Genomic DNA, 23,926 nt, shown 5'->3' with positions numbered 1-23,926 from the left:
GAATGGCTGGAGCCCTTGATCAAAGGTCTTGAATCTTCCACCCTGAGCTTTCTCTGAGCCTCTGTTTCATACTTGGTAAGGTGAGGATTATGATACTTGCCCTCCCTTCTCTCTTTTAAGTGAGGATTGTTTATTGGAAGTGACAGACAACCCAACTGTCTTAAGCAAAAAATAATTACATATTGGTTCATGCAATTGTAGAGTCTGGGCATTTCAATCATAGCTAGAGGCCAGCACCCACATACCGTCAGGGCTTGGTACCTTTCGCTCAAAACTGCAGTCCTGATTTCTCATGTTGGCTGCCAACAGCTCCAAGGGTGGCATCCCCTCCCTCCTAAGTACAATTGAAAGACAGCTTCTCTTACCCTACGTTTTCAACACAAGTTTCAGGACTGACATACATTGGCCTGAATCAGATCCTATGCCCATCCCTGAACCAGTCAATGTGTCAAAGAAGATAAAATGCACTGGGTGGCTGAGCCAATACATGTTTCATGGAGCAATTAGCTAGAGTGTGTGGGAACAGGATGTGCACCCGGAGAGCTGCAGATGAAGGAGTAGACCCAATTCTTTAGTAGGAATAAACCACTCCTGTTAAAAGAACTTCCTGGGGAAATGTCCAGTCTGTTCCTGGAGTTTAAAGTTGGAGCCATTCAGATGGAGAGAAAAAGGCAAAATACTTGATAACTACCTGATGCCAAAATGATTGTATATTTTGTGGGTTTTTTTTTCTCTTCTGCATCTTGCAGACTTGCTTTGATAGGACTAGGACTGGTGACACTTGTTTCAGTGAAAGCAAGAGTGTGAATAGTGAATAGTTTTTCCTTTTTATTGCTTAGATGATATGGATTCCTTTATGGTGTCGAGATGAGCTTTATCAAATTACCATTCCTTCCTCCAACCAATTTAAACAAATATCCATTAACTCATTGGTAAACCAGATGGCAAGCATATGGCTTAACTTTTCATATATACATATGTATATGTATACATGAAAATATGTATATATAGATATATATGTATTCCCCAGAGCAATATAGGAACTGTCAAGGTAAAAATCACTTAAGATGTATTCTTAGCCACAAGTAACAGAAAACACAGACTCAAGTTGCCTTAAATAATAAGGAAAAGATTATTAGTTTTCATAGCAAGATATCCTAAAGTAGGATAGGTCCATAATTGGCTAACTGAGTAGTTCAAAATGGTCATCATGATCAGGGTTCTAAGCTTCGGTGGGATGTCTCTTTCATTTATATTTTTACAAACCTTTCCAGAAGTCCCCCGGCAGGCTTTTACTCACATTCATGAGCCAGAACTGTGTCACATAACCTTGCTTAAATCAGTCCCTGGCAAAGCAGATGGGACTACAGTGATTAGCTTAGACTAGTCATTCATCTCTTCTGGAAGCTAGGGAGGGGACCCACATGCTCTGAAGTGTATGGTCACTCAGAGGAAAGTGAATATCTGACCAAAATTCAAATCCAGTTAAAAAGGAGAAAGGAAGATGAATGGTTATTGTTAAGGCTACAAGGCGATACTGTGCACACCTCAGTGGTGCCTCCTCCACGATGAAAGCTAAGGTACCCAGTCTCCAAGGCATCATACACTCCATCACTAAGGAAAGAGCAGGCCCCCAGCTTTGGCTCACCTCCCCCCACGTCATGGATAAAATTGAAGAAATATTTAGACCTACTGTTGACTCTGGATATAAAAGCCAAGGCATTATCATTGTACCATATGCAGACTGTTTCTCCAATTTGCATAATTATAAACTCCCCCTCAAAGAGTAAACATTGCTGCCAACTTAAAAAAAAAAAACTACAAAGGAGTATTAAATATGCATTGCTAATTTGACTTTTTAATTTGTCTGGGATCTCACAGAGACATGCACAACTCTCGATACTGAGAGCTTAGTAAAACCTTCCACCTGCCTAAAAGAACTCAACAGCAATAGAAAATCTAAAACTCAAAAATTTGTAGCTGAAGAATTTGAGTTGATGCCTGAAAATTACAAGTAGGAGTTAATTTTATTAAATTGACTCTCAAATTCATTATTCTGGACATTGACTACCATCACTCATATTTAGGAAATTGCTCTGTGCAGCCAGAAGAAGATAACATTCCTCAGATGTCTTCATCTGCGTTTGAGTCTCTTGTGAGCTCTGTGTGGTCTTAAATTTAACTATTTATGAGAAGTGACTGAAGAGGTGCAGAAAGACTTTCCTGGCCCAAACTCCCTCTCTTATTGATCTGCCTAAAATCCCTGACTTAGACCTCAAAGTTCTCAGCTACAATATAGATATGCTTCCTGGTCATGATGGAATATTAAGCTATTCTTATACACCTCAATTTAAGCATATCCCTTAGCCCCAGTGATGACTGAGACACAGGATACCAATGTCTTTAAACATAGAGAAAAGTCCTCCGGGATCTTTAGTAAAAATTAAATACACCACACATACATATGTGGCTACTTACATTCAATGGAGATGCATATTATGTTTAAACACACAACACACACACATACAATGTTACATAAGTGAGTTTCTTTCTACAAGTCATTCTATAACCTACTTTTTAAAGTCAACAATACATTATAGACATCTTCCACATTTTTGTTTACCATTGATGTATATTACATCTCAGGAGTGAAAGCTAAATTTTTTACTCAATCCCCTATTAAAAGATATAAGTCCCTACTTGCTAATATTTTTGCTATTTTACACTATACCAAACATTCATGTGCACAGAGACCTTTCTCCACACATATGGTTCTCTGTTTAGCCAAGTTTCTAAAAAGGTGATCACTGGGTCAGTGAGAGAGCAGACAGCTGTGTTAGGAGTCATAAAGGACTAGACTCTCAGCACTGCCATGAGTCACCAAAGCATGGGCCCTCATGGGGTCATTGGATATGCCTGTGAGGTTTGGGTTCCTACAGAAGGGAGAGGTTAAATGACAAGAGGAAGAAAATGAGGGCAAAGTGCACCAACTGTGAACTTTCCTAATGCCATATTGTTATCTTGTCCTACTATGGAACAGTGAGGGGATTATTGTTACTACAGGCAATTATATTCAGTTTTGTGTTTGAGTAATGCTCTGTCTGTCGTCTGTCTAGACTGTAAACTCCCTGTGGATAGAAACGAAGTCTGGTTTTCTTTTGTTGTCCATGAATACATATTGAAAGCCCAACATATTTGCAGCACATTGCTGGGTAAATGTATTTTGGGGGTGTAAGAATGAATTAATTACATAGAAATATTTCATAATGGAAAGAAGAAAGTTCCTAAAGAGTGAAGTGTCTGGAGAATCTATGCTCTTCTTAATCTCACCCGGCCCTCACCATCACTTGTTTATTATAGTCTACATCCCAAAACAATGGAAACAGCTATGCAACTCCAGGTATTCCTCTAGTATTTTAGAGCAAAAGACGATTCTGCCTCAGGAAGTATTGTAAAAGGAGCAGATTGTAGTAAATGACCTTAGAGGTCAATCTATTTTTATGACCAGCATTTGATTTATTTTTACCTTTCTCATTCTAAACAAGATGTGGTTTGGTGAGGTTATTAAAAAATCAAAGGGATGGACTTAGAGATATAACTTTACACAAAATTCTATCCACTGTAAAATGAAGGGTTCTATAATGTTGTACTAGTTTGATTTGCTCCAAGACACATCAGAAAGATAAGATTTTTTTTCTCTTTCCATAAATGATATTTATTTGCCTTTTCTATTTTCATAAATGTCTCCTGCCATATAATTCAAGGCTTTATCTGAGTTTCTTTGTTTTAATCTTTTACATTAGAGATAGTTGATTGACAATGTTGTGTTAGTTTCAGGTGTACAGCAAAGTGATTCAGTTATGCATATACATGTATGTATTCTTTTTCAAATTCTTTTCCTACTTGAAAGTGAAAGTTGCTCAGCCGTCTGACTCTTTGAGACCCCATGGACTATACAGTTCATGGAATTCTCCGGGCCAGAACACTGGAGTGGGTAGGTAGCCTTTCCCTTCTCCAGAGGATCTTCCCAACCCAGAGATTGAACCCAGGTCTCCCACATTGCAGGCAGATTCTTTACCAGCTGAGCTACAAGGGAAGCCCAAAAATACTGGAGTGGGTAACCTATCCCTTCTCCAGCAGATCTTCCCAACCCAGGATTCAAACTGGGTCTCCTGCATTGCAGGCAGATTTTTTACCAACTGAGCTATCAGGGAAGCCCCCTTTTCCTACTTAGGTTTTTTCAAATCTGGTAGTCTAAGCCCAAGAGCCAATGGGGTTGTCAGTTGGCAATGGGTATAGGGCTCCTCTGTTTAGCTAGCTCTTTTGCTGGACACAGAGATATTAAGTGAGTTAGGGAACAGGAAAACCACTCTCTCCTCTCTGAGAAGGATAACAAGAATTCCAAGAAACTTGGATATCACACTGTTATATTTAAAAGAGGAAACTATCAAGGACCTACAAACCCATTTTCAACTGACAGCTCCATTGGCTCCTGAGCTTAGGGTATCAGAATTAGATCTCTAGGAAACTGTCAATTACTCAGATGAAACTTACTGAGCAACTCTGATCAATACTTCTTTTATCTTTACTCCTCCTCATGTATAATATTCCTTCCATGGAAAACCAAGTCTAGAAATCCTTCAACTGTCTCCAAGTAGGAAGAAAGTTTACTATTGGCTTTTCAAAGTGAAGTGTGGAAACCAACAGAATTAACATCACCTGGTCACTTCTAAAAAAATTCTGAATTCCAGGCTCCAACTAGTGAGAATAATATTCATTTTCTCAAGACGCATAGGTATTTTTGTATGCACATAAAGATCTAAAGGACAATTCCTAGGAGACATCCTCCTGCTATCTTCCTGTTTCCAAAATCTCTCCCTGCTTTAACCCACAAAATAAAGTACATATGAAGTAGAGAATCACTAAAAGTGCTTGATTTCCATAGCTCATTATTTCCGTAGCTCATACCTTTATCATGATAGGCAAAAATAATAATAATAAATACATTAAATTAAAATTTTCATAATTTAAAGGATACTTTCTCTATTTAAAAGCAAATATTTACTCCATAGACCATTTCATTATTTTTCAAAGCAATTCCCCCTCCATTCTCTTATTGTTTCAAAATGGCAGCTCTATAGTAAGGCCAAATCATAGCAAAAGTGAAAGATAGGATAAAGCGAACTTCAGTGCTCGTAGACTCTGCTTCTGAACTTGTCTCCCCTGTTCTTTTAAGATTCCAAATACTATTAGGTTCTCTTCAACTGTTCCTTCAAGCAAAATCTATTCTTGGGGCAGCCTTTCCCTTCTGCAGGGGATCTTCCCAACCCAGGGATCAAACCTGCATTGCAGGCAGATTCTTTACCAGCTGAGCCACAAGGGAAGCCCTAGACTATTGGAGGGGGTAGCCTATCCCTTCTCCAGGGGATCTTCCCAGCCCAGGAATTGAACCAGGGTCTCTTGCATTGCAGAAGGATTCTTTACCAACTGAGCTATCAGGGAAGCTCCTTACATATGATGGCAGCTGTTTTTATTTTATATACATTCATAGATCCATTCTGATAATTTATAGTCTCTCATGATGAAAGACTTGGTTTTCCATTAAAGGACTATAACACAAGAGGAAGAATGAAGAGATAAGAAATATTAATCAGATCAGAGTTTCCCAAAAATTTCATCTGAGCAATTAATAGCTTCCTGGAGATCTGTTAAGAAGGATTCTGAGGCTACATTTGGGTTCATCAGAAAAAAATATTTTGTAATCAATCAGATGTCTGCTATAGTGAAGTGAGTAAAAGTGGCTCAGTCGTATCTGACTCTTTATGACCCCATAGACTATACTGTCCATGAAATTCTGGAATACTGGAATTCCAAAAAGCCAGAATACTGGAGTGGGTAGCCTTTCCCTTCTCCAGGGGATTTTCCCAACCCAGGGACTGAACCCAGGTCTCCTGCATTGCAGGTGGATTCTTTATCACCTGAGGCACAATCACTATTAAAATGTATAGAACACTTCCGTCACTCCAAACATAGATGTCTGCTATGGGTGTGGGATAAAGCCATACACCAGCCACGTAATGTTCCATACCAACATTTACTAAATCTTCGTATGTCATGTACTGTCAAGCTACTTGCATGCTGTCTTAGTTGTCTATTGTTAAATAACTAATTGTCCCAAAATTTAATGGTTTAAAAGAATAATATTTGTTATCTTGTATTTTCTGTGCCTTGTGAATCTTTGAGCAGCTTTCCTAGTTTCTCTGTCTCAGGGTGTCCCACCTGAGACAATATTGTGTCCCACCTGAGACAATATTGTGTCCCACCAGGACACAATAAAGGTTTTGGCCAGGGCTACAGTCTTCTCAAAGTCTTGAAAGGGGAAGGACCCACTGCCAAGTTCGCATGGTAGCCTTGAGTTCTTCCAGCACTGTTGCACTAGGGTCTCAGTTCCTCACCAGCCACTGTCCAGAGCCTGTCCTCTGTTCCTTGCCCGATTGCCCACTCCACAAGACAAGGGTGCAAGAGAGAGAGAGAGAGGATGCCAGCAAGAAAGAAGTCACAGTCTTTTGTCACCTAGATGTAGAAGTGTTATCCCATCACCTTTGCCTATTGTATTCATTAAATATGTTAGTTTGTCCACTCAAGAGGAGGAGAGAATACACAGGGAATGAATACTGGGAGGTGGGACTAATTCCGAGCCCTCTTATAAGCAACCTACCATACATGCTTTACTCTGTTTAATCTTCACCTTGACTTCTTAAGATAGGTACTATTATTATTCCATTTTTAAAAGTCAGGAAGCAGGCATCGAGAGGCAGTCATATTTATTCAGCATGACATAGGGACAGAGCTGGGATTTTGACCGAGGTCCATCTGGTTTTAAAGCTGATGTTATTGTCACTATGCCTTTTGCCATCTCTAGAATTATCTATAGAATGGACTTCAAAATGTTTTGACCATGAACTCCTACTAGCAAAAGCTTTCAGAACACACCTTTACCATATGCATATGTATTTATAACATGCCTCTTAATGTATAATTAAATATGAGTTAAGTTTACTGCAAAAAGGGATTAGAAATACTTTTATCCACACTAGAGAGCACTGTTTTGCACTCCCTGAGGCCTCTCCCACGTTGGAGACTACCAAGATAACCCTCTTCCAGCTGCGACATCCCGTGATGCATGACTCTCTAGTGAACATCAAGTGGGGTGACGTGATACAGCTGAAAGCCTCTGCTACTCAACCACTGAAAATGGAGAAATTGGCTGTCAGCCTTCTCCTCCCCTCTGATGAGTGTTAGGAGGAATATTGAATGAGGAGGAGTTTAGACAATTCCTTCTTCTCACTCAGTGTCATCAAATCACTTAAGGAAGGATACTGCAGGATCTGAACAACTTTCTCCCAGCCTTGGAGCCCTAAGGCTTCATTGTGGGAGGGAAAAAAAGATGCCTGTAAATCAGCCTCCTAATCAAGCCTGAAGGATAGAGAAAAGTTGAGATGCAGTTTCCAAGTGAGGCTCTGTATTTTATAAAGACCTATTTATTATTGTCTAAAAATCATGTATGTGTTTATTTGAGATAGGTAATTCATGCACATGGTAAAACATGTTTAAAGCATTTTGGATATTTAGTGACAAGTAAGCTTTGGACTTCACTGGTGGCTCAAATGGTAAAGAATTTGCCCGCAATGCAGGAGACCTGGGTTCAATCTCTGGATCAGGAAGAACCCCTGGAGAACCAAACAGCAGCCCATTCCAGTATTCTTGCTTAGAGAAATCCCATGGAGCGAGATGGCTGTAACCTGGTGGGTTATGGGCTACAGTCCATGGGGTCACAAAGAGTCAGACACAACTGAGTGATTAACACTTTCACTTTCTTTCACAAGTTTTGTATAGAGCTTGCCTTCAATTTTTCTGCTCTCCTCCCCTTAAATAATCACTTTGTGTGTGTGTGTGTGTGTGTGTGTATCCTTCCAGTGAGAATCTCTATTCAAATATACATATGAATATTCCTTATTTTTTCTTTTTGTAACCCAAATGGTATACACACTGATCTAAACCTTGGTGTATTTTCACTTATTGTTTCTTGCTGATGGTATTATATTGGTATACAAAACATCTGCTTATTCTTCTTAATGGGCACGTAACTGTTTGTAGTATGAATGAATCAGAATTTATGTATCAATCTCCTATGGGTGGATACTTAGATTTACTTTGATCTTTTGCTCTTATAAACAAAGCCATGATAGATACATCATTTAGAGAACTGTTTTGGAAAGCATTTGGCTTTTAATGTTGATGTCTAATAGCTTTTGCTGACCACTTAAGAACCATATCATCACTGTTTGAACCAGGTTGAGGGAACAACACTGAATAAGAGTGACATATAACCACCTTCTGGACTTTTCCAATGTAATTCTCTGAATTACAGTGCTCCCCTTGCTCTGATACTTGGTACCTTAGCTAAATAAGCCCACAATGCTGATAAGAGAGAAAAGTCCTATGTGACTTTCCTGAAAGACTTGAGAAACTAAGGTGCCTCTCTCCATCTCTGGATTTTGCAGTACAATCCCAGGAAACAAGGGTAAAAACTCTGCTCCAGACTAGCTAATAGGGTTTATCCATGGAGGTGTGGGTGGCCTTGAGCAGTGGCAGGACGGCGTGGTAGGAGAGCACCAGTGTTCAGGTCAGTGTGCTTGGACTGCACAGGTGGTTTGCCCAAACCAAGATGTTTAGTGCTGGGCACAGCCTCCTTTGGGGAGCTTCCTAGGTGTAATCCAAAACCTCCTCTTCCCACCCTGCTCCCTGGGCAAGGAGAGATAATAGAGATGGAAACCACTCCAGGTCACTAACTGGCTGTTTAAATAAGCAAAGAAACTACTTATGACGTTTGTCTTGAGTGGCTGCAAAACAAATGGATTTCCATACCCATCTGCCAAATCTTAAAAGTTTATAGAGAGGCCTTAACTGGGTTCAGTCATGTATGCAGTCCAAATGGCCTCAACAGCACGTTACTATCTCAAGGCTGTGTCCTTGGACAGCTTCTGTCAGCAGGAAGGCAAGAAGACCACACATTCCAGGGGCAGAGGTGGGGGTGACGAGCATCTGACTGCCTGTGTCCAACTCACAGGTCAAACTGGTGGTCACGTCTTGTTGATAAGCTCCCCCAGCAGATACAGTCACCAGAAAATGGAGGATTGTATACTAGCCAGGTACAAACCACAGATGCCCACCCTAGGGGCTGTTTAAGCAGACCCTTCATCAGTGAGCCTGTGTCAGCATCCTTCCTGTAGCTCTGATCCTCTCTGCCTCTCTGGTCCTCTTTTCTGAGCAAGACTAGATGACCTCTGAGGTCATCCATCTCTGGCTTTCCCCTGTTTTTGGAATTGCTGTCACACGTGGTGGGAGAAGTCAGGCTCAGGCATCTGCCTTTATTTGGTTTGATCCCCATCTTGTCAGATCACTCAGAATTCACCAGCTATGGAAATCTGCCCCTGTCTCTTGCCTTCCTGACCAGCTGTATATGGGAATGACTCACAGTTGCCCAACTGAAATGCCTTTTGAAGACACATGTTTGCACTGATTTTCAAATCAGTATTCTGCCCAGGGTGACAGACACACACACTGAAATCCCAGCCTCTGAGTTCTGACTGAGCAAGATTTTTCACATGTGGACGCATTGCTATAAGCATACAGATGACTAGGCTGCCTATCATTTCCTGCCACTGAGTGTCATGGAGGGAAAATCCTTAATAATAGCAACAGTAGCAGCTACATTTGAGTTCCTATTTTATGAGTTTATATGAGACACGGAGCATCAGGATGGACAGTTCAGGACCTGGTGTCAGCTTAACTGATCTGGACTCCCATCTCCATCACTCAGTAGCATATGTCACTCAGCACATTTCTTGATCACTCAGTACAGCATCTGTAAAAACAAACACACACATGAAAAACACCAGTAACCATACTTACCTCGAAAGGGATAGTGTAAGGATCAAATGAGGCAGCCTATGGCAAGTACTCAGCCCAGTTTCTTGGTGCATAATAAACACACAGTACCAGTTAGCTATCTTTTTCTAGCTGCCCCTGCAAGATTTGTTGTTGTTGTTCAGTCACTCGGTTGTGTCTGACTCTACGACCCCAAGGACTGCAGCACACCAGGCCTCCCTGGCCTTCACCATCTCCCTGAGTTTGCTCAAACGCATGTCCATTGAGTCAGTGATGCCATCCAACCATCTCATCTTCTGTTGCCCCCTTCTCCTGCCCTCTGTCTTTCCCGGTATCAGGATCTTCTCCAATGAGTGGGCTCTTTGCATCAGGTGGCCAAAATATTGGAGCTTCAGTTTCAGCATCAGTTCAGTGAATATTCAGGGTTGATTTCCTTCAGGATTAACTGGTTTGATCTCCTTGCTGTCCAAGGGACTCTCAAGAGTCTTCTCCAGCACCAGAATTCAAAGGCATCAATTCTTCAGCACTTAAGCCTTCTTTATGGCCCAACTCTCACATCCATACATGACTACTGGAAAAAACATATCTTTGATTATACAGACCTTCATCAGCAAAGTGATGTCTCTGCATTTTAATACACTGTCTAGGTTTGTCATAGCTTTTCTTCCAAGGAGCAAGCATCTTTTAATTTCATGGCTGCAGTCACTGTCCACAGTGATTTTGGAGCCCAAGAAAATAAAATCTGCCACTGTTTTCACATTTTCCCCATCTCTTTGCCATGGGACCAGATGCCATAATCTTAGGTTTTTTTGAATGTTGAGTTTTAAGCCAGCCTTTTCACTCTACTCTTTCACCCTCATCAAGAAGCTCTTTAGTTCCTCTTCACTTTCTGCCTTTAAGATTGTTTCTCCCCGTTTCATAAATATGCAAACCCAGAAGCAGAGAAGGTAAAAAATATGCCCAAGATAAAAGTGGCAGAACTAGAATTTAAACTTAGGTCCACCTGCCTAATTATTCAGATATTTATAGGATGTTTGCTATGTTCCAACCACTGGTGATAAAGCAAGCAAGGCACGGTCCTGGTCCTCATGGAGCTGAAAATCTAAAAGGATGCGATGGATCCTTCACTGCCTCCCACCACTGCCTTTGCAAAGCTGCCCCAGGATACTCTTGACGGTAACTGCAATAGCTCGTGTTTCTTGGGTGCTGTTTTGCTCATTTAATCTTCTCAGTAGCCCTGGGAGGTAACCACTATTATTATCATCATTTTACGGATTAGCAATCTGTGGCTTGCAAAAAGCAGAATACCTTGTCAAGGTCATGTAGCTTAAAAATGATGGAGCTGGGTGGGATTGGAACCCAGGCAGCATCCTAGAACAGTTCATCATGTTATTTCCAAGGAGGCATTACCAACTCAATGGACATAAGTTTGGGCAAACTCCAGGAGATAGTGAAGGACAGGGAAGCCTGGTGTGCTGCAGTCCATGAGGTTGCAAAGAGTCAGACATGACTGAGCAACTGAACGACAACAAGGTGACTTGACATGGGTGGGAGCTAGGGCTGAAATGTTACTGATGTTATTAGATGTTACTGATGCAGCCCACATCTAATCACATGTAAAATATATCCGCTTTTTTGTGTGTGTGTATATATATATCTGAGCTCCTGCAGTAAAAAAAAATTCTAGATTTTTTATGATTAGCCATGAAACATATCAATTGTAATAGAATTAAAATCAGGCAGTGGGACTTAAACCCACTTTGCTCTCTTAATCTACCTAGTTGCATTCTCAAGGATTCAACATCAAGAGAAAAGCTCCTTTAGTCCAGCCAGTGGTATATACTGGCCACCTTCGGCACATGCAAATAGAGTTTGACTTGGGTGGATGCAGACACGCGTGGAGACACGCTGAGGAGATGGTGCAGGGGCAGAGCCCGCAGTCTGGCTGATAACCATGGCCTGCCGATTTCCGCAGAGCTGCTGCAGATCCCAGAGAGGGCTGTGTTCAAGACTAAGCAACTTCAGTTCTGCCTCTCTGATTTGGAAGATCCATCCGAGTTTCCACAGGTGCCTCATGGGTCCAGGAGCCAGTGATGCCAACAATAAGTAAAATGCTGCCAGTGTGATTTCCCCCATTGGCTCCCTTTATTCATGGCTCACAGTTACCAGCCAGAGAGGGAGGCACTGTTAAGATTGTTGACAGGATGAAAACAAGGCTCTCTGCAGAAAACAAAGAGGCCTTGCCCTCCACAAACAGTCACAACCAAACAATGATCCAGCCTGAGCTCAGAGCTGAGTTACTTAAAAAAGAGAACACCCAGCCAAAACAGACTAGACTTGTAATCTTGTTCCCAATATGGAATTAAGAATCCTAAAACACCATGGGGTCGCAAAGAGTCAAGACACGACTGAGGGACTGAACTGAAAGCAGTGAGTCCTTCATGGACTAACCCCCAATCCACCTCCCAGGGTGGACAGTCAGCTCAGGGATATGAAGAATGACCCGGGGGTGCCGAGGAAGCCCACGGAGGTGACCAAGCCAGGTATTGGCCAAGGGTATTATCCCCTCCAGAGGCCTTGCTATTCACGGGTCTCCTTTGAGCCTTGTGGCTCCAGGCGGGGACATAATGCTTTCACTTGTTTTATGCCCATGCAGACTCTGAATATGCAGACAGGTTATGAGATCTGCATGCAGTCATACTGTGATTTGATGGAAGAAACAGAGCCAGAACTCCAATCTCTCTGCTCCTGATGCCACTTAGACCTCAGCTTCACCTCCAGGGAGATGTGAGGGCACAGGGCGGGCGCTTGGCACAGCCAATGCAGCCTGGAAAGCCCTAAGTCCTGATTAGCTGTCATTAAGCGACCAGGACCTTGAGTCGCTCTTCCCGTGGGGCCAAAATGAAGACCGATGTCGTTTAGTTTGTCTGTCCACCTCCTGGGGTTAGGCTGGCGAAGCTTCTAATGAATCACAGTAGAAGAACACATCCTTCTCAATTAAAGCCATTAAGAAAGCCTGCTACATCATCCTACCTGCAGAGGAAAACACTGAATTGCGAGTCTGTATATGAATAAACAAGAGAAAAAGTTGTACCTCTGATGATTCACAAAGCTAACAGGAGGCTTTACCATGGCAAATGGCCCAAGAGACTTCAGGCCCACCATATTGGGTTTTTGTAAAGTAGTTTTCATTGTTGCTAATGGAAACACCATGTTGTGACCTAGATGGATTCTGCAATTAACCATCAAACAAGCTGTGAGGTCAGGCCGCATGGGATAGGACTCTCTGACTGCCAATCACATGACTGCTCGCTCAAATAGAGGCAGATGTTTCTGGTACCCTGAAACCCTCCCACCCAGAGCTGGCGACTGCACTGGTGAACCATAAACTGTTGCAGAGAGTCAGATAGATTGGGATTGGACTCTATGTACCGCTTTCTAGCTGTGTGACACTGGGAAAATATTAACTCTCCTGAGTCTGAAATTTCTCAACTATAGAGTGGAACTTAAATGTTACCTAACAAATGGCACATACAGCATTTAGCTGAATAAATGGGCCATCTCAGAAGCTGTAGAGCTACCATTCTAATAGAGTGGTATTAGATACCGTCAATACCTTTCTGGAAATGACTCCAGAAATAACCTCCCACAGAGGTTCCTAAATCTGCCTGAGCATCAGTATCAAGTGTGGTGCTTCTGAAAAATGTAAAAATAGGCTGGACCCAGACATTTCTATCCCATGCAGCCTGCTTTTACACTCTAACTTTGGAGAATTCCATGGACAGAGGATCCTGGCAGGCTACAGTCCATGGCGTTGCAAAGAGTCAGACACGACTGAGTGACTTTCACTTTACTCACTTTGTAGACCTCCCTGCTCATTTGATATGTGATGACAGAGTCTGTTTAGGACAAAAGTACAGTGTTTCTGTGAGCAAAGACTACTTTTCAAAATCTGAGAATAGGGACCAGGCTTCTGTGTTTTTCAAAGCTTCTTCAGCAATCAGGTGAGCATGAGACCTTAAAATGATCGTGGGGCACCATTGACTCAAGCCCTAGAGAGGCTAAGAAACCTACAGGTCACAGAACTATTAGCTAGATAATAATAAAAACAACAAACACCCTCAGTTTTTCTGATTTCCGGCCTAATAAACTTCTCATCAACTCAGTACAATATAATTAAGAACAAGATGGTTTTTGTGGCTGATTATCTCAGGTGTGATCCACGAGGTCCTGGTATCCACTGTGTCAGCAACTGTTGAGAGCTATCAGCCAATTCCTCGCTGAGGATCCACTGGGGATTTCTGTCAGAGCCACAGACCTAGGGATATTTGAGGATCTCAGTGCTCAAGCATCACTGACTTGCACCAAGGAGGGCTGGCTGTTTAGGACACAAGGTCACAGCCCAGATATCCAAGCTCCATCTACAGATACTACTGCCAGGTGGCCATGAGCCAATCAGAAGCAAATTTGGCATGCAAACCTGTAGGGGGTGGCATGCATTGCCCGTATAGCCTGAGGATAATATTGAGAAAACCTACTTTTCCCTAAGCTGACCATGTGCCAAGTATCTGATATAACTTAGTGAGCAGTCTTAGGAGGTGATACTCCTGATTGCCCTTTATTCTTATTTATCTTTTCCTTTTTTTATGGTTTGTTCTAAATTTAAATATTTTTTATATATAGTTTTATTAAGGTATAATTGATATACCATAAACTGAATTTATTTAAAATGTAGCATGTGATCAATTTTAACATACCAGTGAAACTCTACCACAATCAAAATAACAAATATATTTATAGCTTTCAGAAGTTTCTCTCACTCTTTCCCAACCCATTATACTTCTGTTATTTCTTGGTCTGACTTTTTTTCATTCAGTATGATCATTTTAATTGTATCCATTTTGTTACATGTATCAATGTTTCTCTTTTTATTGCTGAGTAGTTTTCCATTGTGTGAGAGTACACACATTTATAATTTATTTATCATTGGTAGACATTCTTATTGTGCCTGAAAGAAAATGAAAGTGAAAGTCATTCAGTCGTGTCTGACTCTTTGCGACCCCATGGACTTGTACAGTCCATGGAATTCTCCAGGCAAGAATACTGAAGTGGGTAGCCTTTCCCTTCTCCAGGGGATCTTCCCAACCCAGGGATTGAACCCAGGTCTCCCGCACTGCAGGCAGATTATTTACCAGCTGAGCCACCAGGAAAGCCCAAGAATACTGGAATGTGTGGCCTATCCCTTCTCCAGTGCATCTTCCTGACCAAGGAATCGAACGGGGGTTTCCTGCATTGCAGGTGGATTCTTTACCAGCTGAGCTACATGGGAAGCCCAGTGTATTGTGCCTAGCTTTTGGTTATTAAAAATAGACCTGCCCGTTTTATATAAATATTTGTAAGAGTATATATTTTCTTTCTTTCCTCTTTTTAAAGAAAAATAGCAATGAAATGTCTGGATTATATTATAGATGTATAAGTTTAACTTTTTAAAGAAACTGACAAACTGTTTTCCAAAGGGTTGATATCATTTTAACATTCTCACGTTCCCTGGAGCATTCCAGTTCTTCCATATTTTCACCCAAATTGGATATCATCTTTAAACTTTAGCCTTCCTAATAGGTGTGTAGTTTTATCTTGTAACTCCCACCTCCCCATCTATATGCCTTTTTTTTCTTTTCCTTGCCTTAATGCAGTGCCTGAGACTTTCAGTGCAATGTTGAAGAGCAGTGATGAGAGAAGACATCCTTGCTTTGTTCCTGCTTTATAAGCAAAAGCATTCAGTTTTTTTTTATCAACTGTGATAGGAGATATGTGTTTTTTAGATATCTTTTAAAGGTTAAGAGATTTTCCTTATATTCCTGGTTATTAAGAGTGTTTATTTTGAACATATGTTATGCTTCTTTTTTGGTATCTATTGAGGTGATCAAACATTTTTCTTCTTCAGTCTGTTAATGTAATGAATTGTAATGTAATGATACTGAACAAGACTTGCCTTCTTCTGATAAACCTTTCTTCATCGTGATGTATTATTACTCTTATACATTGCTAGATAAGATTTGCTAATATTTTAGTGAAGATTTATTTATTATCATTGTAAGGATGAGGATATATAAGCTTGGAGGTTGAGGATCACAGGCCTGAGATGAGTGTAAGGGCATATAAAAACGAAAGATGGAAGATTCCTACCTTTACTAATGCAAGCAAAATTTGTTTTTAATGCCATAACTGTTAATAATGACTTTGCCTTTAAATAATAGAATATTTGTTACCCTTGATATTTCTCTAAGCGCCAATCTCCTCAGTTGTAAAATATGGATTCATAATGCACCTACTTCTTAAGATTGTAAAGATTAAATGACTTAATACATAAAAAGCACTTCACACAATGAATACGTCATGGTTGTTCAATGAACGTTACGTATTGTTGTAATTACTGTTATACTATGGATTTGGTCTGTATAAGCAGTAAAATTTACTGAAATCTAACAGTAGAAAGCACAGTAGGTAACTATGTTGAATGCATTTATATAAAGAGTAATATCCAGACAAGAATACTGGAGTGAGTTACCATTCCCTTCTCTGGGACATCTTTCCAACCCTAGAATAGAGCCTGGGTCTCCCACATTGCATGCAGATTCTTTACCATCTGAGTCACTAGAAAAGCCCATACATAATAATAACATTACATTTATATAATATGGATACCATATAGAGCTTTACATACAGTATCCACTTTTTAAAAAAATTTCTGTGTAACACATTCCCAGAAATTTGGCCTAAAGCAGCATGTGTTTAGCATGTCACAATTTCTCTATGTCAGAAGTCCAACAAGTCATGGCTGGGTTCTCTCCTCAGCATCTTTCAAGGTTGAATCAAGGCTTCATTTGACTGTGTCCCTTTCCAGAGGCTCTGGGAAAGACTCTCCTCCCAAGCTTCTTCTTCTTATTGGCCAAATCCAGTTGCTTCCCTTGTTAATCATCAGAACTCTTAGAGGTCTCCAACATTTCTTACCCTTCTATCCATTTTCAAAGCCAGCAATGGAAAATCTCTTTCCCATCAAATCCTTCTCACACTTTGAATTTCTTTTGCCAGGAAGAGCCCAGTCCCCTTGAGGGACTCACCTTGTTTGTCACACACCCAGGATAATCTGTCTTAACCTGTCAGCTGCTTTAGGGCCTGAATTATAACTGCTGAGCCTTCTCTCCACAGTCCCTGGGACAATATTTGATTAGATGGGAGAAGGCAAATGTAGACCTGAGGCCAGGAATCTTGGGTACCATCTTATAAGTCTTCATACTACAGATACATTTCTCATCAACTGTGACTTAAAATAAGAAGGGACTATAAAAAATGAGAGTGACTTCCTTTTAATGTGCAGCTTGTAAAATAATTCATTAAAGATTATTCTCATTGTTTTAAAATTATACCCCATATGCGGGACATCCAAGCCCCTTGGCCGACATTTATCAGATATGAGAGTTAAAGATGCTAATGTTAATGTAATATGAGACCCTCTAGGAATAATTTCAATAATCTCATCACTGGCTGTCACTTAACCTTTTTAATGCCTGTTTGATCACCTGTCAAAGAAAGAGATGAACATTTACCTTGCATGGCTGATAGGAGCGTTTAAGCATCTGTTTTACAGAAATGGTTATGCCGATGAACTGTTGTCATTTCTTGCAAGTTGACCAGGTGCAAGTGCTGCACATGCTTCCAGGGCATTAAGGTATAATTGAAGGTGTGCGGCCTCAGGGCTGAGGCCAGACCCATGATTCAATCCCTTCCCTATCTGCTTGGGTAAATTTTTAACCACTCAGTGCCTCAGTCACTTTAGGTCTTAAGTAGTCATAAAAAGGATGGAACATGGATAATAATAAATGATAGATAATGGTCCACCACACAAATGTGGACCTAGTCTTGGCATCCATTCCATATATGGCAAGCGTATAAATATGGACCCTATGGTAATAATCATTTGCTTCCAAAACTGCGCTAATTCAAGCACCACCTTCATGTTTTTTGCCCTAAATGCATAGCATCTATTTGTACTACCTGCATACCATACATTGTTGTAAATCAACTTTTTTTCCTCATCTGTGAGGTCATGGTTTTGATGAGCTTGTTTCAATTTTTCCCTAAGCTCATGTTAAAATGGATGCATGACTGTTAAAACTGCACTGAGCAAAAGGGCCATGTACATCACAAGAGATAAAAAATACTGCAGGTTGAGCAGTGATGCACCGAAGATGGGAAAGGCCCCTTCTCAGGGAAAAACAGTGCCCACTGAGGCCCTGAGAAAGTAAATGGAGAGCTACCCAGATTTTAAACAACTTGATTTTGTTTTTTGAGAGAGTCCCTTGAAATTGAATTCATCTAATGTTTAAAATATACCTGGGGAATAGAAAAAAAAAATGTATATTTACTTAAAATGGAAATAGGCCAGGGCCAGAATTTATACTCACATCTAGTTCTAAGGTCCACTTTTTTTTTTTTTACGTCACAACCAGAAATGAAACCATTGGGAAGGAGCTGAAGTGGAGGGGGGGGGGGGGAGGCGCACAAAAGAAGAAAGATAAAAATGCAGAGAAAGAGTGACTTGCAAGTTAGTATTCAGAAACAGAAAAAGAGACAGGGAACTTTAGGGAAGTGGGGGAAAGGATTTGGTAAATTATTAAGTGATTATAAACCTTTCTTGTAACTCCATATTTGTGCTCCTGTGGCTTTTAAAATTCAGTTACTATTTGTCTTTGTATGTTGTTTAGGTGATTGATAGCTCTTCAGCTTTCTTTTCTCTTAGACTTTAGAACCCCTTTCAGGATCCACACAGTATGGCTGCCCACTAAGGCAAAACTGTGTCCTGTAGAAACACGTTCATAATCCGGGCACTGTGACTATGGAATCTGCAAGTCAGGCTGGGATCCTCAACTCTGAATCTCTCTCCTTCTAAAAAAATCACCATGCTAATTATAGAATGGTAACCAACTGAAAACGCTGTTGAACATGAGAATGAGATGGTTTCAGGGCTTCTTTTTAACGTTCCACTCCTTGCTAAGTGGCTCTCTGGAGGTGAATTTCTTGCCGCTATTTGCTTCAACAACTGGAATTAAGCGTTCTGACTTTGCCACTTCCTGTCCTGAGAAGCACCACAGTGCTGACGGCCCAGTACCTAGGGAAGAGCACTTTTGTTCTATCTTTTAATTAGGCCCTGACATCTGGTGTGGACTGTGAGTGCTTATTTGCACACCTGCCGGCTACTGGCTAGAGAGGAGCCCAGACTATCTGGAGATTACTAGTGCAGATGGAAACTGCAGTCATTTAATTTAATAGAGCGATTGTGTGGGCCTTGTAGAACGTGTCGCCCTTGTGAAATGGGGCCCGGGTCTCAATTTCGGGTACTCTGAGCGGTTCCTTCTGTAATGCACATGTCACCTCTTCCGTCAATCTCCATAACCGATACAGTCAGTTAGAAGAGGAGCTTAGCAACCGAGACATCTTGGAAACATTTTGGGGGAGAAGAGATGGTGGGGCTCAAGGGAAGGGATATGACTCATAAAGACAAGGAAATTTGCCAAGGATTTAAATGATCATCATGCTCCCTCTGTTAAACAAATGTGTTGTGTACCACTCCAGCCTCATCTAACAAGCCTCAGTCTACCAAGATGCTGCAGGAGGAGCACAGCTGGTGCTGAGACAGAGGCAAGTGTGACAGATGTTCAGGGTGGCCCCGTGAGCACTTGTGTCTCTGTGCCTTTGGGGATGATCCCTTACTTCCCCACGATGGAGCGCCAACTCAAGCCCGAGGCTTCGGTTTTATGCAACTTCATCTGTAACATGTGTTTGTTTCCCACTCTATCCCCAAGACTTGTCTCAGAGTCCAACACAGTGTATGTGCTCATTAAGCAGTTGTGGAAAGAATTAATAACAAGTAAGCTGAGATTGTATTGCCAGACCACTGAGACCCACTAACTTCCTGAATGTCTCTCCTTCTCCATGTTCTTAAAGCTCTGCTCCCACCCTGGGTAACTTGAGGGAATATTCCACCTGTCAGCATGTTCACTGGCTATAAAAACAGGGATGTTCTTGCTTGGCTTACACTGTTTCCTAATTATCTTATGTCCCTGTGGAATCCCAGGTGGTGTACAGTTTAACAGAGGAGACAGGGCACTTGTAACTTAGTGACAAATGATGCAAAACAGAGTAATGCCTAACCTATTGGTACTAATTCAGTATTGGAGAAATTGAGAGAATTCTTTTTTTTTTTAAACTTATTTGTTTTTAATTGAAGGATAATTGCTTTATAGTATTGTCTTAGTTTCTACCAAGCATCAAAATGAATCAGCCATAGGTTTAATTAGCCATGTCCCCTTCCACTTGAACATCTCTCCTACCTCCTTCCCTGTCCCATCCCTCTAGGTTGTTACCAAGCTCTGGTTTTAGTTCCCTTAGTCATACAGCAAATTCCCATTGGCTATCTATTTTACATATGGTAATGTATGTTTCCATGTTATTCTCTCCATACATCCCACCTTCTCCTTCCTGCTCCACCAGCTGTGTCCATAAGTCTGTTTTCTGTCTGTGTCTCCATTGCTGCTCTGCAAATAGGTTCATCAGTACCGTCTTTTCCAGATTCCATATATACACATTTATTTTTCTCTTTCTAACTTCACTCTGTATAATAGGCTCTAGGTTCATCCACCTCATTAGGACTGATTCAAATGCATTCCTTTTTATGGATGAGCAATATTTCATTGTATATATGTACCACAACTTCTTTATCCATTCATCTGTTAATGGACATCTAGGTTGCTTCCAGGTCTTCGCTATTGTAAATAGAGCTGCAATGAATATTGGGGTACATGTGTCTTTTTCAATTTTGGTTTCCTCAGAGTATATGCCCAATAGTGGGATTGCAGGTCACATGGTGGTCTTATTCCTGGTTTTATTCCTCTCACTCTTTGAGAGGAGAAAGAATTTTTGTGGTCCACAAAAAATGAGACAGACTTTGCTATAGGACTTGAGTGTGAGCATTCAGAGAAACTGTGGCAAGTTTTCTAGATAAAGAGGCAAGGACACATAAAGCAGTTAACAGCATGGATTATGGATAAGCGTTGCTTACATTCTCAGCTTGACCATTCACCAGTGAACTAAATTTGGGTAAATAGCACAATCTGTCTAAATTTTACTCTTTTCTTTTTAAAAATGGGAATAATTGTGGCTATGCCACATACATACCAGAAAAAAAAAGTAGGATTAAAGGAGGCAATATGAATACAGGATTTAGAGAAACAAGATATATAGAAAATGCTCAATACTGAGTTGACCAAAAGTTAATTCCAGTTTTTCCATAATATTCAGAAGTCCAAATGAATTTTTTGGCCAACCCAGTAAATAACAAGGATATTAAGAGGAGGGGAAAGAAGACCATAATGATGATGTCAACAATAACTAAGATCTCAAAGTAGAAGATTTGTCTGACTGGAAACAAGGAAGGAGACAAGTACCTGGGGAAGGAATTTGAATGAAAGAGGGCTTGGGGGAACCAATACAAGGAAACCTGGGAAACTGGGAAGGGACAGAGTACTGAGAAACAGACATTCAGGACAGGAAAGAACAAGTTTACTTGCAAGGAATGCACAGAAGCCGCTGTCAAGCCACTGAAGTTCATGTGCACTAAATACAAAACACAAGTGTTTATAGGAAGGTATCCCCAAATCACCAGGTATAACAAGTTCGCATTTGTCTGTTCGGGGTAGAAAAACAGTGACGCACTCATGAAGTTACCATATGTAAAGAGGTCAGGACATCTCCATAGACATCAGCTTAGCAATATCTGGGATTAAATTGCTTTGTGAGGGTTTCAAGGCTTATGTGAAATAATCAATGTTCTGATATATTGGGGTTCAGAAGCAGGCAGGGTAACCTGTTATTTTGGAGGTTTTCTGAGAATGAGGTCCCCCCCTTCTCTCATATTAGAAAGAAGAGTGTCCAGTTTTGTTTCTACTGAAGTAAGAAGTGAAGCGAAAGTCACTCAGTCGTGTCCAACTCTTTGCAACCCCATGGGCTGTGCAGTCCATGGAGTTCTTTAGGCCAGAATACTGAAGTGGATAGCCATTCCCTTCTCCAGGGGATCTTCCCAACCCAAGGGATCAAACCCAGGTCTCCCGCATTGCAGGTGGATTCTTTACCAGCTGAGCCACCAGGGAAGCTCACTGAAGTAAGAGATAGAATCTATTTCATGTGCCGTGTGCTTAGTCGCTCAGTTGTGCCTGACTCTTTGTGACCCCATGGACTATACAGTCCATGGAATTCTCTAGGCCAGTATACTGGAGTGGGTAGCCTTTCCCTTCCCCAGGAGATCTTCCCAACCCAGGGATCGAACCCAGGTCTCCCACATTGCAGGCGGATTCTTTACCAGCTGAGCCACCAGGGAAGCCCATCCATTTCATAGCTACAGATATTTAATTCCAAGTTAAGGATTTTGGTGTCAGACATGGGTCCAAATCTCAGAATTACTGTTGTGAATTCATACAAATTACTTAATCTCTCAGTTCCTTCATTTGTTTAAAAAAAAGAGGGGATAAAAAATACCTCTCATTTCTTATTTAGAGATTAAAATATAAGTAAGTGCTCAGCACAGTGCCTGACTTAGGAATCAGAGAAAACTAGTCTTCTCACCTTGCTGAAAGCAGTGCTTCCTCAGCTTATACCTGTACCTTAGGAAAAATTATTCAGTGGTGAGAACATTGACCCAGAGGATCCTGGGGGGGACCCTGCACTTGCTGGGTTACCTTGGACAACTGCCCAGAGACTGCAGGGGTGTGGGGTGGGGGTGGCAGGTGTCCAATTCCATCTGTCTTTTGCTCTGTGTGAATGTGTTTGCATGTATGAAACAGCACCAATGTTGTCCTCAAATCAGTCTTCAGAAAAATGAAAAAAAATTAAGAATATATAATACATTTTGTGTAAGGTTAAATTTATTTAACCAAGGGATTATCATTTATCCTAACAGCATGTCCTTCCTAATCTTCTTAACAGAATAAAAGCATGGTAAGAGTGAAAGCAGCTTGGGTTTTGGTTTTGATTTCATTGAGAAAGTAAACACTTGACCATTATAGAAAGAAGAAAGATAGTGCTAAATCATGTCCGACTCTTGCGATCCCATGAACTGTAGCCTGCCAGGTTCCTATGTCCATGGGATTTTCCAGGCAAGAATACTGGAGTGGATTGCCATTTCTTTCTCCAGGGGAACTTCGTGACCCAGGAATTGAACCCAGGTCTCCTGCATTGCAGGCAGATGCTGTACCGACTGAGCTACGTGGGAAGACCATCATAGATCGGCTCCCAGAATTTCTTTAGAAACGTTGTTGTATCATATACTCCAAAAGGATGGGCACGCTAGCCTGGGAAGTAGAAAATCCTCATTTGGCTGACCGGGGCAGATGAGGTCGTCGCAGTACCTTTTGTCTGGGGATACTGTGTCTTTGGGTTTTGATAGGCAGCAAGGCTTCCTTGAGAAAGAAGGATTTTAACCTGCTCAGTTATTGATTATTTGAAGCTGCAAGCACACGATTTAAAACCCAGTCACACCTCCTTTCACCAACACTGCTGTTCTAAGTGTTTGCAAAGTGCCTGTTAGCAGTAAGTAAGTAGAGGTATTGACTTGTGCGCTGAAGGTAGCAGGTGCTGTGATAGCCCGATTTGCCTAGAATAAGGATGGAAGTTCACCTCTCCCTTTACATTTAAAATTTTGGAAACATATCCTAAAACTGCTGGTACTGTCTTCTGTTATCCAAGGATGCAGCTCTGAGAATGTTCGTGAAAGAGCTGCAGACTAGGTCTGAATGCCTCTGGGAGTGGCCCCGATGCTGCCTCTGCAGTTGTGGCTGTGGTAGTGATGTCAGTGGATGTGCAAAGATGCCAGAATTCTAACGGACAAGCAAAGTCTAGGACAGAGTCAGAGCAAGCCTGAGGA

At 41.2% G+C, this 23,926-nt stretch overlaps 1 protein-coding gene across 1 annotated transcript in view; it reads left to right on the top strand.

Moving 5' to 3' along the window:
• Nucleotides 1-23,926, top strand: part of LOC129637612 (phospholipid-transporting ATPase VB-like) — a 379,551-nt gene that overhangs the window by 149,043 nt on the left and 206,582 nt on the right. The window lies entirely within an intron of this gene.

Source organism: Bubalus kerabau, chromosome 1, assembly GCF_029407905.1.
Source record: "Bubalus kerabau isolate K-KA32 ecotype Philippines breed swamp buffalo chromosome 1, PCC_UOA_SB_1v2, whole genome shotgun sequence".
Classification (NCBI taxonomy): domain Eukaryota; kingdom Metazoa; phylum Chordata; class Mammalia; order Artiodactyla; family Bovidae; genus Bubalus; species Bubalus kerabau.
Note: the sequence above shows the minus strand (reverse complement) of the source record. Positions and strands in the feature narration are given on the sequence as shown.